The sequence below is a fragment of the Misgurnus anguillicaudatus genome, chromosome 7 (genome assembly GCF_027580225.2).
Source record: "Misgurnus anguillicaudatus chromosome 7, ASM2758022v2, whole genome shotgun sequence".
Classification (NCBI taxonomy): domain Eukaryota; kingdom Metazoa; phylum Chordata; class Actinopteri; order Cypriniformes; family Cobitidae; genus Misgurnus; species Misgurnus anguillicaudatus.
In genome coordinates this window covers 1,552,425-1,568,058 of record NC_073343.2, presented here as the reverse complement: position 1 = coordinate 1,568,058, position 15,634 = coordinate 1,552,425, and the positions used below count along the sequence as shown (strand labels likewise).

Sequence of the window (15,634 nt, the reverse complement as noted above, 5' to 3'; positions counted from 1 at the left end):
TACACATTTTAATTGCATTTCTAGCGAGAAATTAGTATTGTAGTTTTCAAATATGTGATTAGTTATCACAAAGGCGCTCTCTGTTTATATTTCAAACACGCTGCCTTTGAAGTGCGTCCGAAAGTCTTTCTCTGAGCTGCCTTCATGCCTCTGAAGTCATTTCCTCATGAGGCAGCAAGGCAACGAGTCACTGCCTTGAGTTTTCGGACGCAGCGATAACTTTATTTAACTCACTCTCATTCATAAAACACCCACACACGTGACTCTGGATGTCAATGTATCAGATGGCCACTAGATGTCCCCATAACATCATGTATAACATGTACTATATGTTACATCCCTCTTCTTAAGTATATTCCTTTATACAGATTAATAGAACTTCTAAACACAACATTTGAGTTTCATTAACTAAATATTTTCAGCATATCTACAAAATGATTTAACACATGCAATTATACTCAGAAACTATTGCATTTCAACGTATTACACATCCAACAATGCACAAACATTGTATGAACGCTCAGTCTTTGTATTTCTCAGGTACTTTTACAATTCTACCAGACCTTGTACGATAAGCTTGCTCTTTCTCCACGCTTTCATTACTATTTCTTTTATCTGAAACGTCCATACTGTCAAGTGCATTGTTTTGTGAAGCATCAACTGACTGCTGACTATCAGTATCCATGTCAACGCTTTTCTCAAATGTTGAAGAGTCTGTTTCGTTTGTTTTTCTTAAATGTCTGCGATTTCGTCTGAACAGCTTTCCATCAGGAGTCTTTACTATAAAAGAACGTGGCTGTTCATGCTTGTCCAGAACAACGGCTGGCTTCCATGAATCTCCCTTTCGCATCCTTATTCCTTCTCCAAGTTGCAGATCAGGTAAGTATTTAGCCATCCTGTCGTAATACTGCTTCTGTTTCTTCTGTCTCTGCTTTAGCTGCTCATGCACTTGCGACATTGTGTCTGTGGTAAGCAAAGCAGATGATGTTGGTAGCTTCGTCCTGAGACGTCTCCCCATCAGTAATTGTGCAGGTGATAATCCTATCCTTTCCATTGGCGTGTTACGGTACTCCAGCAGTGCTATGTATGGATCACATTGACTACTCTGTGCTTTCTTTAAGAGATTTTTCACAGTTTGCACTGCTCTCTCGGCTTGTCCATTAGACTGTGCATAACCAGGACTTGAAGTCACTTGCTTAAATCCCCAGTCCTCTGCAAAACTTGAAAATTCAGCACTTGCATACTGAGGTCCATTGTCAGATATTACTATATCTGCAATTCCATGCCTTGCGAAGATGGATTTCATTTCCCTGATGACTCCACAGCTTGTCGTGTCCAGTAGTAGTTTTACCTCAATGTACTTTGAAAAGTAGTCCACACATAACAGAAATGCTGAACCATTATGGTAAAAAATGTCTGTACCTATTTTTTCCCAAGGTCGTCCTGGTACTTCATGTTGAAACAATGGCTCTTTTTGATTGTTGTTTCTGTTTTCATTGCAGGTAGCACATTTGGATACTGCATCCTCAATTTGTGTCGACATACCTGGCCAGTACAAAATGTCTCTGCCTCTTGCCTTACATTTGACAATCCCCAGGTGTGACTCATGTATTTTGTTGATCATTTCCCGTCTTAGCTGGTTTGGAACAATGAGCTTATTTGCTTTGGATAACAGACCATCTTCATGACTGATTTCCTCTCGAAATGTCCAGTATGGCTGTATTGACCTTGGCATCATAGATCGCTCTTTCGCCCATCCATTCAGCACCGCATTTGTCAACATTTGCATCTCAGCATCCTCTGCTGTTGCTTTTTTGAAAGCATCCAGTTTCTGTTCTGTAATGGGAAGCTGTGACGTTATCCAATTCACTTCTAGATCCTCTTCCAACAGATTTTCCTTCTGCTCACGCAGATATGCCCGACTTGGAGCATCTGCAATGTACAGCTCCTTACCAGGTTTGTACATCACCTTCAGATTGTATCTCTGTAGGCGTAGAAGCATTCTTTGTAATCTCATAGGAGCCTGATGCAGCGGCTTCTTAAATATACTCTCTAATGGCTTGTGATCACTTTCAATCGTGATTTCCTTTCCGTACACGTACTGGTGAAATTTCTCACAACCATAAACTATGGCTAACAACTCTTTTTCAATCTGTGCGTATCTACGCTGACAGTCGTTCAGAGCTCTCGAGCCATAAGCCACTGGCCTTCCTTCTTGCAGAATCACAGCTCCTATACCTTCTGAACTGGAATCGACCGACAATGTGACTGGTTTGTTCACATCAAAGAATTTCAAAGTAGGACTTTGAGTAACCAAATATTTCAGTCTTTCAAAACTTTGTTGTTGAGCCTCCTCCCAGTGCCACTCTGTCTCTTTCTCCAACAATTTCCTCAAAGGTGCACTTATGTCAGACATATTTGGAATGAACTTTGCCAGATATTCCACTACTCCAAGAAATCTTTGTAGTTCCTGCTTGCTTTGTGGTGGTGGAATTTCAGTCACTGCCCTTACCTTTTCATCATCAGGCTTAACTCCTTGAGCACTCAGAATGTGTCCTATGTATTTGATCTCCGTCATTCTTATTTTGCACTTATTTCTGTTGAGCTTCAAATTGTTTTTTCTTGCACATTCCAGCAGCTTTATCAGCCTTTCATCATGCTCTTGAATGGAGTCTCCCCACACCAGCAAGTCATCAATGATATTTACCACACCTTCCAGTCCTTCTATCATTTGTGCTATGGATCTCTGAAAGACTTCTGACGCTGAGGATATACCGAAAGGTAACCTTAGAAAACGGTATCGTCCAATAGGTGTGTTCATTGTGCAAAGCTTTGAACTTTCATGATCCAGCTTTATCTGCCAAAACCCTTGATTCGCATCCAGCACAGAAAAGTACTTTGCATTGGGCATTCTTGAGACCACATCTTCTACTGTCAGCATTGGATAATGCTCTCTCTTTATTGCCAAGTTGAGATCTTTAGGATCCATACAAATGCGCATTTTCTTTGATGTAACTACAGTTACCATGCTGTTGACCCATTCAGTTGGCTCAGTTTGCTTTGCGATGACGCCCATCTGCTCCATTCTTTGTAGTTCTTCAACCACTTTCTCTCGCAGAGCTACAGGTATCCTTCTCGGCGCATGCACAACTGGTCTGACATTTGGATCAATTTGTATGTGGTGTTCCCCGGGTAAACATCCTAATCCTTCAAACAGATCCTCAAAATCCTTGAGAATGTCACTGCTCTTTTCAATTTCATACAGTCTTTTAATCATGCCCATTCTTTGACATGCAGCTCGTCCTAGAATGGCAGGTGCATCATGCTTCATTATTTCAAACAGGATTTTTATTTCTGTCTTTTGTACACACAATTCAGTGCTCTCTTGCCCAATGGCGCCATCTTGTGTCCAGAATATGTAACAAGTTTGCAGCTTGACCTCTGCAGTCTTCCTGGTATGTTAAGCAACTTGTACACTTTTTCTGACAAAACATTACATTCGGCTCCTGTATCCAGTGTCACTTTTACATTATTCTTGTTTATCTGGATTGTTTCAAACCATTGTTCATCCTCTTTACTTGAGTTGATGGACATTACATTTCTTTCTTTTTCCACAGTTACTGTACCAATAAACATGTTACCATCTTGTTCAATCACATGCATTCTTTTACTCTGACTCTGCAGGTCTTTAGTTTTACACATCTTTGCAAAATGATTTTTCTTCTGACAAGACTTACATGTTTTCCCGTAGGCTGGGCATTTTCTGTACTCGTGCTTGTTGCCGCATCTGCTGCATTCCTTACTCATCACTGATGTCTGCTCTGATTTGGTGTCCCTTTTCTTTGGCTTTATAGATTCAACTTTATGTACATTTACTTCATCATTGAGTGCTTTCATTTGACTCGACGTGATCTCGCTGGCCCTGCATATGTCTATGGCTTTTTCCAATGTGAGATCCGTTTCCCTTAGAAGTCTGCCTTTAAGTTGATCCTCTCTAATGCCACATACAATCCTATCGCGAATTAATGAATCGTGCAGATCACCAAACTCACAGTCTTTTGCTTTACTTTTCAGACCAGTGACGTACATGTCGATTGTTTCTGCTGGACCTTGCGATCTCGTGAAAAACACGTGTCTGATGTACGGTAGATTTTTCCGAGGCTCACAGTAATTTTTAAACTTGTCTTTCATTATTTGTATTTTATTTTTCTCCTCTTCTGAGAAATCAAATGTATTACATACTTTTATGGCCTCTTCCCCCGCCACGTGCAGAAACGTAGCACACTGCACCGTCTCAGACTTTTCTGCCACTCCGCTTGCTAGTGAGAAAAGCTCGAACCTCTGTATCCAGTTCTTCCAATTTTCCGAGAGATTTCCTTGCAGAATCAACGGCGGTGGTGGCTGTAACTGTGCCATCCTCTTTTTTTTTTTTTTTTTCGTTTATATCAGCTTTATTCTGACACCATGTTCTGTTCTTTAGACAGACAACCGAACACGAGCTGCTGCTTCATCATATAACTTTATTTAACTCACTCTCAATCATAAAACACCCACACACGTGACTCTGGATGTCAATGTATCAGATGGCCACTAGATGTCCCCATAACATCATATATGTATAACATATACTATATGTTACAGACCCCATTTCGCTGGCATTTTTTGTAACTTTCCGCGCGGCTCCGCATCCGAAAATGACCGAACTCGAGGCGATTCTGTCCGAGCAGGCAAGCCTGTGACGTATCTCTTTGATAAATCCAAGCAAAACAATGTATATATTTATCTGACACTCTGGAAGTAAAGTATGGAAACTTTGCAGTTTAAAACACGAATTATTTTACATGATTCAAAATGTTTGGCTTATATTTGTATTGAATGAACCACTGGATGAGGAATAAAATATAAACCTTAAGATGTCTGTACTGTTTGTTTAGTAAAAACGTTAATGAAATGATAATGTTTAATAAAGACATATTTAAAAGATTGTTGTTTTATTCATGTTCTCATATTTATATATATCAAACTCTAATGTTAAAAGCACTAGGGTTGTTCCAGCGGACGACTTCTTCTATCCTCTTCTTTGTGTTTGTTTTTGACTTTATTGCTCGCGTCGCCGCCTGGTGGTTAAAAAAATAGTGCAACGGCGAGCGCGTTAACTATAAACGCCTCGTCCGTTTGGTGATGACGCGCGCGCGATCCGCGGAGGCTTGCGTTGCGGACCAAAGCGCGAGTATAACCAGCCCAACTGGGAACATTGCTCTTGACCGAACAGTATGATTGAAATAGTTTGAACAAATTGTGCTTGACTTAGAGGTCTGAAACTCATGTTCACTACAGAGGACAAAAATGAATTGCTGGGACTCAGGTGGCTATATTGATTATTATTAATCATTACCATTTGACAGTAGCCGAGTAAAAATACATTTTTTTTACTAGAAATGTACTTTAGTAAAAATATCCATCTTTAAATATACTCTAAAAGTACAAGTTACCAAAAATATTTACTCAAGTAAATTTAACAAAGTAAAGCCCACCTCTGATGTCAAGATGCACAGCTGATAACCATATTAGGCCTACATACATCTGAATTATTCTTATACTTGTTTATATCAGTGGTTTTCAACTCCAGTCCTCAGGCCCCCCCTCCCAGAAAATTTTAGATGTCTCCTTATCAGGGCTGGACTGGGACAAAAATTCGGCCCTGGCATTTTGGCCCAAACCGGCCCACACTACACTGCAAAAAATTATTTTCAAGAAAATTTTTTTTAGTATTTTTGTCTTGTTTTCAGTGAAAGTATCTAAAAATTCTTAAATTAAGATGCTTTTTCTTGATGAAAATTACCCAAGAAAATAAGTCTAGTTTTAAGACCAAAAATATCAAATTTAAGTGATTTTGTGCATAAAACAATCTCCCAGGTAAAGGATGTTGCCTGTTGAGGTTTTCAATTATACAGGTCATATAAGACCGTCCTAGGTCGGACACTAGTCTAGTCACATGTAGTTGTTTTATACCTCGGGACTTTTTGTCAGTCATCCGAGAGGCCTTGCTGGTGTTTAAAGCCATTTCAGTCTCATGCGGTGACCGTTAGACTGCGCGGCTAGTCTAATCTGAGGGACTCATGGTAACAACATGCGTGGGCAAAACTCACTCAAAACATTGTAAGTTAGTTATTTGACGTTTAACAACACATTTTGTGACAGAACACGTTGGTGTTGTAAATTAATCTGTCGTGTGTATTGTTATAAGTCGTTTGTGTTTGTATGGGTATGTTTGTTGACAAACGGTAACATTTGTCAGCGTTAGCGTTGCTGATAGAAACAGAAACCTTTTAGAAAGGCTGAACACTCGGTTAACGTGTGCTTTATGTTAACTTTTCTAGTGACAACAACACTGTATAGGACTTTTGTTTAGCTTTTGTGGCCTGTGAATGTGTAGATGTAACGTTATAGCTTAGGAGCAGTTTGTCAGCTGCAATCTGAATGTTTTTAAACGCACTGTTTACCAGTAATTTAAAATGACATATTACACTTGATAGATATGCATAACTGTAAATGTATCAAATGCAAAACTGTCAATTAACAAATGTTTTCCCTGTAAGTTATGCCAGGCCGCCCATGAGGCAATGCGTGTTATGAAATTTACCTCACGTTTGAATTTTTAGGAGCACGTGCACTTTTATACACAATACATGATAGGGGATAAACTAAGGGAACATGTGTACAACGTGTCACTTAAATTAAGGTGACCAGATTTTTCAAATGAAAACCGGGGACATTTCCTAGTTAAATGGTGAAAATATCATTAAAATCTAATTTTTTGTTATCTATGAATTAAAAAATGGAGACAAAATGTTTGTTTTAAGTTTTCTTTTTTTATTGTTGTGGGTTCACTGCAAAAAATGACTTTCTTCTTACTTAATAGTATTTTTGTCTTATTTTTAGTACAAATATCTAAAAAATCTTTAAACAAGATGCATTTTCTTGATAAGCAAAATCCCCTAAGAAAAATTTAGCTTTAGGACAAAAAAATAAATTTAAGTGAATTTGTGCTTAAAACATGCAAAAAATATTTTTTCTTGAATTAAGTAGTGGTAGTTTTTTTTTTTTTTTTTTTTTTTTTGCTTGTTTTAAGCACAAATTTGATATTTTGGTCTAAAAATTTGACTTATATTCTTAGGTCATTTTGTCCATCAAGAAAATGCATCTTGATTTTAAAAAATTTTGATATTTGTACTGAAAACAAGAGAAAAATATTAATAAGAAAGTTATTTTTGCAGTGTTTCTAATTCAATTAATTGAACAATTTCTGTAGCCTAAAAATCTATTTTCTCCCGTTTTTTACACAAGAGACATATCTCATCAAAAATGACTTCTAAGGTACTACTTCAGCTGATTTCATAACATTGTAAATGTGAAGAACAGAAGGAATAATGCAAAATGTAAACATATTTAGGCTACAGAAAACAAATGCTCCGTAACATACTGTGATCAGTTCACTTCATTGGTTTATTATTTTAATTTAACATGAGTAGTTAGTACCTTAAGCCCCCATAACTTTAACTGTTTTCATATCTTATGATAACTTGATTGATGATAATGATGCTTTCTCATGTGTCTCGATGTAAATTCGTCATCGCTAAATCAGTGGCGTGCGCAAGTAATAAGTAGCTCGCGGCCCCCTCTGCTGGTGAAAATAATCATTACATGATTGCTCCGGTCTGGTACTACAAACGCTATGTTGATCGGGTTTTTCAGTGTATTTGCTGGTTGTTTTGGACATGCTGTAAAACGGGGACATTTCCGGGGACAGCTTCAGTCGGGGACAGAACACCAAAAAACGGGAGTGTCCCCGGAAAACGGGGACGTCTGGTCACCTTAACTTAAATGTTTTGTCTAGTTTAACATATCAAACCAATGAACACGAGCCTCACATGTGTGACAGTCAATCTGGCGTTGTTTTTACAATCCGTTTATTGTTTAGCGGACATTTGTGCAAATAAACACTTTAATTTGACAACAGCACTCTGTTTTTTCTTAAACGTCTTAAAACATTGAGATTGTGTAAGTGCCTGCTTTTCCAGGTCGCTGTTTGTCCAGTGTCCACGTGAGTCTCGCGCATGGGCGGGACGTACGGTTGCGCGGGCACATGGTTGAGTCCTATAGGCTGCATGTATTGCGACGGATGACCAGTGTGAATGCTTTTTTCCCATGGCATTCAGATTTCACTCAAATCATTATTTGTTTGATCAGAAATAAAATCATTCATTACTAGTGGAAATGGGCTTTTTTAATTTAATAAGCTATTTAGTCATAATTGCAATGTATGAGCTGGGTTTACACATGTAGTTAGTCATGTAATTTACATTTAATATATGTTTAATAAAATTATAAAAAATATATTCTGTCCAGTAAACTTTTTTGTTTGTAGACGTCTGAAAATAACACATTTTAGTTTTGCAATGGCAATACCTTGAAGCCGTGGTATTTTTGCTTAAGGTTATCATACTGCAAAAATCTCATGCCGGCCCATGCCTAGTTGTTTGAATTAATGTAATGACAAATGGTGTTTGTTTCAATAATGTCAAACGTCTTTAAGTTTCTCTCAATTGTTGCCATCAGGAAAGAGTGGACTGGCCTGGCTTGCTTGTGGGCCCCAGTTGGAGGTGGTCCATGCAGTTACTGGCGAGCGTTTCTCTGCTTACCGCTTCAGCGGGGTGTCCGAGGATCCGCCCACGGGGTTGGCCGTGCGGGATTTCTGTTGGCTAATGCGAACAGGGCTTCTCGTGGGTCTGGAGGAAGGTGAAGGCAGTATGTTGTGCCTTTATGATCTTGCCATCTCCCGTGTTGTCAAGGCTGTGGTCATACCTGGCAAGGTAAGTGTGAACAGCTTTATTGTGTTTTATGGATGAGTTTCATGGATTGCTGTATCTTCTTGCCTTGATCTTTAAAATGCAGAGACTAGGGCTGTCGCGCAATTAATAGCACACAAAATAAAAGTTTGTTTTTGTGTTTTTTTGTGTACTGTACACTGAAAAAAAAAATCCTTTCAATTTACTTAATTTTAATGTGTACATCGGTCCCACATGAGCCGATTGTTTAAAACCAAAATAATTTTCCTCAATTAATTTTTATGTGTCAGACCAAAACATTTTAATTATTTTAAGTAGTCTAATAGAAATATGTTGACTCAAAGTGATATTTCTCTTTAGTATAACACATTTATTTTGTAATGTTTAAGTAATTTTATTATGTAAGGGGACTAGATTTTCATCTGTAATTCCAACATGCTTTTTTAATGCTTATATTATGGGATTATGTAACTCTAAAGCAATTTCATTATGTCTCTGGCACCAGAATAATCACCCATAATTATCCAAATGTTATTTATTGTTTTTTAAATACAAAATACATTTGCATTGGCATAAAAACCAAAGAGTTTTGTACACATGTTTAGTGATATTGAGGCAAACCACTGCTTTCAGATCATCAATTCATTTAAATCACTACACATTAATTAATTAATTAACAGTCAATAACTATTACAACAATCAGCACATGCAGTACATACATAAAGGGGCAATTTCCCAAACAGGTTGTAGATTAATCCATGACTAGGCCCTAGTTATTTTAGGATATTTTTACAAAAATGTTTACAAACAACCCTACCTTACAAAAACAACACTGGAGTACATCTTTAGACAAAACAATGGCACTGATATATGGCATTGCAAAAGTCTGGGACTAGGAAAAGCCCCATCTGTGAAACTGACCCAAATGTTTAAAATAGTTACTATCACAGTAGATTTAGAAGTGCTAAAGCACAAACGCTGCATTCCAAAGAGACATGCAAAACAGTATGTACTATTATTTTTAAAATGGATTTACAAACTGGAAAATATCAATCCTTCAGAAAGTCAGAGCTACAGCATTTGTATAAACTGTTAATCAAAGATTCATCAAAAACAAAATACAACAACCATTTTCAAAATCGACTCTGAGCAGCAAACTGTTAATGTATTAATAAGAGAAAACACTTAAAACAGATAAACAAAGTCGAAAAGGAGCAGCACAGTCTTTCTTATCCTTTCACTGAAAGAAACAGTTTGTTAAAGGTACTCTCAATGCAGTTCCATTAAAATCTTTTGGATTTCCTCAAAAATAAAGCGGAGATCAGGATAGGTCAGGTTTAAGGCATACATCAGCTCAAACAACATGGCACGATGTTGCAACACCTTCATGGCTTCCAGGACTATACAAAGATCTTCTTCTTCATCACAAGAAGCATGTTGTTTGAGAGCACAAATCCCAACATTGGTGTCTTCAAATGACCAGACTGATGCTGACTTCATCCATGCCCTGTACAAAACAGACAAATGTAGTTAAAGAAACAGAAAAAAGGTTACTGTTACAATAAAAGTGTCATTGGAAATTAGTACAATGCAAACAAATATAAATGTAAATATACAGACCCATGTGCATTGCCACAGCATGTTACAATTGGTTACAAATATATCGGTTACAAAGCAAGGCAGCTGCACTGTCCACTGCTCTGGGTGTGTGTGTGTGTGTGTGTGTGTTCTCACTACACTGGAATGAGTTAATAAAGAGGCCACGTTTCGAGTGTGTGCTACCATACCTGATAACACAGCAAAAGTGAATTCTCTCATTTTCTCACTCTCATGTTGTTACAGACCTGTATAAATGTCTTTGTTCTGATGAACATGAAGGAAGATATTTATTTTGAGAAATGTTTGCAACCAAACTGTTCATGAGCCCCATTCACTTCAATAGTATTATTTTTCTCCACTATGGAAGTGAATGGGGCTTATGATTGATGGGATCAAATTCATTGAGAAACAGAGAGCACGCGAACGCACACTCATAGGGAGAGACACGACGTGCTTTCACGCAAAATGAAGCCAACGTGTTGAAGGCTCAGAGCACGTTATAAAACGCATTCTTAAAATCCACATTTCTATTTTAATAAATGCTCATAGTAAATCATAGCATATTGTCTAAAACATTAAGTAGCACATTTGCGACCCATTAAAAATTACGATCGCAACGGCAGTTCAAAAGGTCGCATATGCGACCATTTTGGTCGCAGTGTAGTTCCCTGCAAGTGTTTCTTAAATGTATACATAAATGTTTGTGTATTTATGTATACATAATAATTACAGTATACACGCATTAGAGCTGAAGATCTTTGCCCGAACCCGACGGGACCCGTCGGGACCCGACGGGCTCGGGCGGGTTCCGGCTTCATTTCTAACATTTTACACGGGCTCGGGCCGGGCTCGGGCTTGCGCTCCGGCTTTGTGAGGTAAATGAGCGGTCAAGTTCAATGCTGCTGGATGCTGCATCAGTAGCGCAGGACCGCGCTGAATTCATTTACAGTGGATTTAATGATTTCCCTCACCAAAAACCTGTAGCCTAATCTTGGTGAGTAGGTTTTTCAATGTATAACTAAATATGAGTCGAGTCTTAAATACATAATTTAGACAGAGGATAATGTTGGCAGTAATGGAGAGAAGTGCCGACGCAAATCCCGCGGAGCCTTTCTCTTAATTTCGTTATTGCCAAATACCCATCTTAATTCAGAATGTATTATCTTAATTTAATTAGTTAAGAAATAATAATTTTATTGGCATATTTATAGTGTATTGCATAAGCCCATTTAGAATGAGATGTTACAATGTTACAGATGCCTTATTTTATTTCTTTGTTTCAACTTCCAAGTGGGGTGTAGATTATTAGTCATGAATAAATAATGTTAAAACCTGTGTAAATTTCTCATTCTTGACAAAAGCTGTGTGTGTGTGCGCACATTTAAATAATGTCGGGCTGTAAACGGGTTCGGGCTTTTAAAAAGCTGTCAATCTACATGTACGTTCGGGTTCGGGCTGCATTCTGTCGGGCTTCGGACATTTCGGGCTTAACTTTTAAGGCCCGATTACAGCTCTAACACGCATATATTAAGCAAACACAAACTTTTATTATTTTATTTTTCATTGCATAGTACCCCACGGTTTGGTTTGGGTCAGGTCAGCTCACCTCACTTTGGCTTGGTTAGCTTTTCCATCGAGTTTAGTAACAATTCGGAGTGGGAGGGATTATAAGCGTGGTGTTATATTTAAGCTGCCTACTGCTGTGACTAGGCGTAAAAAAAAAATTTGTTTGGTTCCGGTTTCCGACCGACCCTGCCAATTTATGTGCGACCCAAATTTATTTTATGAGCTTGGGGAAGAAATAATACACATTAAATAAATACACAAATAAAAAAACTTTGAGGCGAACTATAATTTATCTTTTAGTACTGCACCGTTTTTGTAAAGCACGCGTCCTCCAGCAACAAACAAAGCAGCTACACGGTCGTTAACACAATAGTTCACAGATCGTTGTTGCCACTTACAAAGGCACTGGTAAAGTGGTAATTTTTGGTGTGCATGCTGTTTCGTGCACAGCAACGTGATCTTTTGCCCCGCCGAAAGTTGTAAATTACAGACAAAAAAAGACCAGCTCAACAACGATATGCAAGTGGGCTTTTCTCTTCCAGAGAGCACAAACCAAGGCTCATTTTTGCTGGCAGTAAGTGAATTATAATATTTGAATTTATGGTATTATGACCAGGGCTTGACATTAACACCCGCCAAACGCGGGTAAGATTTCGGCCGTAAGGCGGGTTGTAGTTTTCTTAAAAGTTATGCGAAATGATAAACAATACGCAATGCGACACTGGGAAACTACAACTCCCATGAGCATTCTGCACCCAGAGCAACGCACAGAGATCTGTTGAGAGACGCGCACGCGATCAGGGGGGCGTTGCGGACCAAAGCGTCACCTTCCAGAGAGCGCGCGAGAGCTGATGGATTTGCGAATGCACAAGAGGACGCAGTCTGAGCGCATACACACTTCGGGAAAGATAAAACAATTGCATGGAAGTGATTGAAGAGATATAAATTGCGTGCACACTCTCAGTGCAAGAGCGAAGAGAAATTCAGCGCATACCTGAATGCACACGAAATCAAAAGAAACCCTCCATCGAGAGGTTCGCGCATCATTTTAATGTAACAATAATGCCCTCCCGACATTTGTCATTAAAAGTCTTAAATCACTTTTATCAGAAACCATTTAGCTTATAAAATACATCTGCATGACAGTAAAATTAATGTACATATCTTGACAGTATTTACTGCTGTTGTTAATAAATATTTAAAGTGGTTATCGATGGGTTTTGTGTTTATCTTTTCAGTTTAGAATTAGTGTTTCTTCTACACCCCTGCTCTACTTTTAATATATTCATTCAAAGTAAATCTATTTATGCCTTACTTACTAGCATGTTTTTCATGCACCTTATATGATCTATACTGATATACCAGCTATATACCAGCTAATAAATGTTGTCTTAATTCGGGTAGTGCATTTGAAATTCAGTCTGCATCTAATTTAGCAAGTAAATTTGCTCGAATTAAAGTCATTTTAGGATGCCAAAGTCAAATTTAATCATATACAATTTAACTTTGGCTAGTACCTTTGAAAAACAACTAGCCACTTTGGCTGGTGAGCAAAAAAGTTAATGTCAAGCCCTGATTATGACATTTGTTGAAGAGTTCCACTTTTATACTTTAGCCACAGGCTCACGTAAGATATTTTTCATATCATACAGTGTTTTCCACACATAAGTTAGACTAATTCTAGTTAGACAGATTCAACACCGGCCTCCACATATTGCGTTTCGTTATTTATTTATTTATTTTTTTACTTTAAAACACGCAGTGTATTCGTTCAGCTGCATTTACTGTTCCTGCTCTCTCTCTCTCTCTCTCTCTCTCTCTCTCTCTCTCTCTCTCTCACTCTCACACTCACACTCACACTCACACTCACACTCACACTCACACTCACACACACACGCGCACTCACACTCACACTCACACACACACACACACACACACACACACACACACACACACACACACACACACACACACACACACACAATTAAAAAGAGAAGAGATAATCCGTGGAGATACGTGGCTCTGCGCTGCGTGAGACAAACACGCAATATGGCCAAAGTCACCTTAAAATATATCCGCTATTCAATTTAAATATTTAACAATTTCCTACCTATCCCTTGCTGCCACTGTAAAAAAAATAAAATAAAATAAATTCCCTACCGACCCATGACCTACACTCTAAAAAAACAAACGGTGCTATATAGCACCAAAACAATTGCTTTGGATCGTAACGATAGAAGAACCATTTTAGTGCCATATAGCACCGGTGAAGCACCAGTGTAGAACCATGTAGGGGCCATATAGCACCACATATGGTTCTACATAGCACTATATGGTTCTACACAGGTGCTTCACTGGTGCTTCACTGGTTCTTCACCGGTGCTATATGGCACTAAAAATGGTTCTTCTATCGTTACGATTAGGGATGGGCACCGAACTCGGTACTTTTATAGGCACCGACCGAATTGCGTCGGTACTACCCAGTATCGATTCACATAAAATCCATCGGTGCTCAATTTCGGTACCTGAGAGAACATGTCCGTGCGCCGCGTCTGGTACGCGCGCGCGCGCGCGCGAGAGAGAGATCGTGTGGGAACTTGGTGACACCCCTTTGCAACTTGCTTAATGGCTAACAAAAAGCGATCTAACGTGTGGTTAAATTTCACAAAGGATGATGCAGACAATGCTACCTGCAATATAAGTGCAGTAAGTGCAAGGCAGGCAGTGTAAAACATCCAACCTGAGGAAGCAGCACTTACACAATGTGTATTTAAAAGCACAAGAGGGCTTATTAAGATGCGTTTTCGTCGATCGGATCACAAGTGGACGAGAGAGACAAATTCTGTAAACACCTGGTATTTATCAACACCAGTCCGTCTCTTTTGTCCACTTTCGACCGCTTCTGTCCTGATTACTTTGAGTGGTGGTCCGTGGAGACTGCGGGGAAGTCCCTCTGCTTTCCTTTTAGCGCGAGCTGGAGAAATGACTGTTTAAATGGACGCGAACTAATTTGGCGCTGCTTGTGTTTTAAGTAAACATATGCTGCACAGTGTTTTGTACATGAATATGTTGGCGCTTTCTCGGATTTTTCAGCGCAATTAATGAAATAAGATCGCGCAACTTTCATGCGCTCGCAAAATAAAACTGCGGAGATCAGCCGCTTTTCGTTTTATCAATGAAAGCCTAAAGACTGTGTGTTCACGCTAAAAGTCAGAAATGACGTAAAACTTTGTGCTCAATACCTCAGATTAGACAAATGGACGGAGAGAAGGTGGTCCGTGTGGCTGTTCGAGAACACATTCAACCACATGCGAACCAAATGCCAATGCTGGCAAGCTTGGCAAAAAAGTATCTGTGTCCAGTCCTTTTCTACATCCTCACTGTGTCCCTTGCTGTAGAGAACACTCGCTCTGTATTGTTTTCTACATAAAAGTTTACTTTTATGTTGCTTTTATGACGTTCATGTTCATTGATCATTTATCTTACTTATATGTTTTATTTATTTATTTATATGTAAGACATATGCCCTGGATGTTATAGGGATTTTTTTTGTAAAGATTGTGTGTATTATTAAACATTTTGAAATAAATAACAAAATGTTGAAAATGAGAGGTTTGGGC

General features: G+C 38.6%; 1 long non-coding RNA gene and 1 pseudogene across 1 annotated transcript in view; both read left to right on the top strand.

Annotated features, from left to right (window-relative positions):
- Positions 1-15,634, top strand: part of LOC141365228 (uncharacterized) — a 90,508-nt gene that overhangs the window by 39,732 nt on the left and 35,142 nt on the right. The window lies entirely within an intron of this gene.
- Positions 3,309-15,634, top strand: part of LOC141365219 (uncharacterized) — a 44,008-nt pseudogene continuing 31,682 nt past the window's right edge.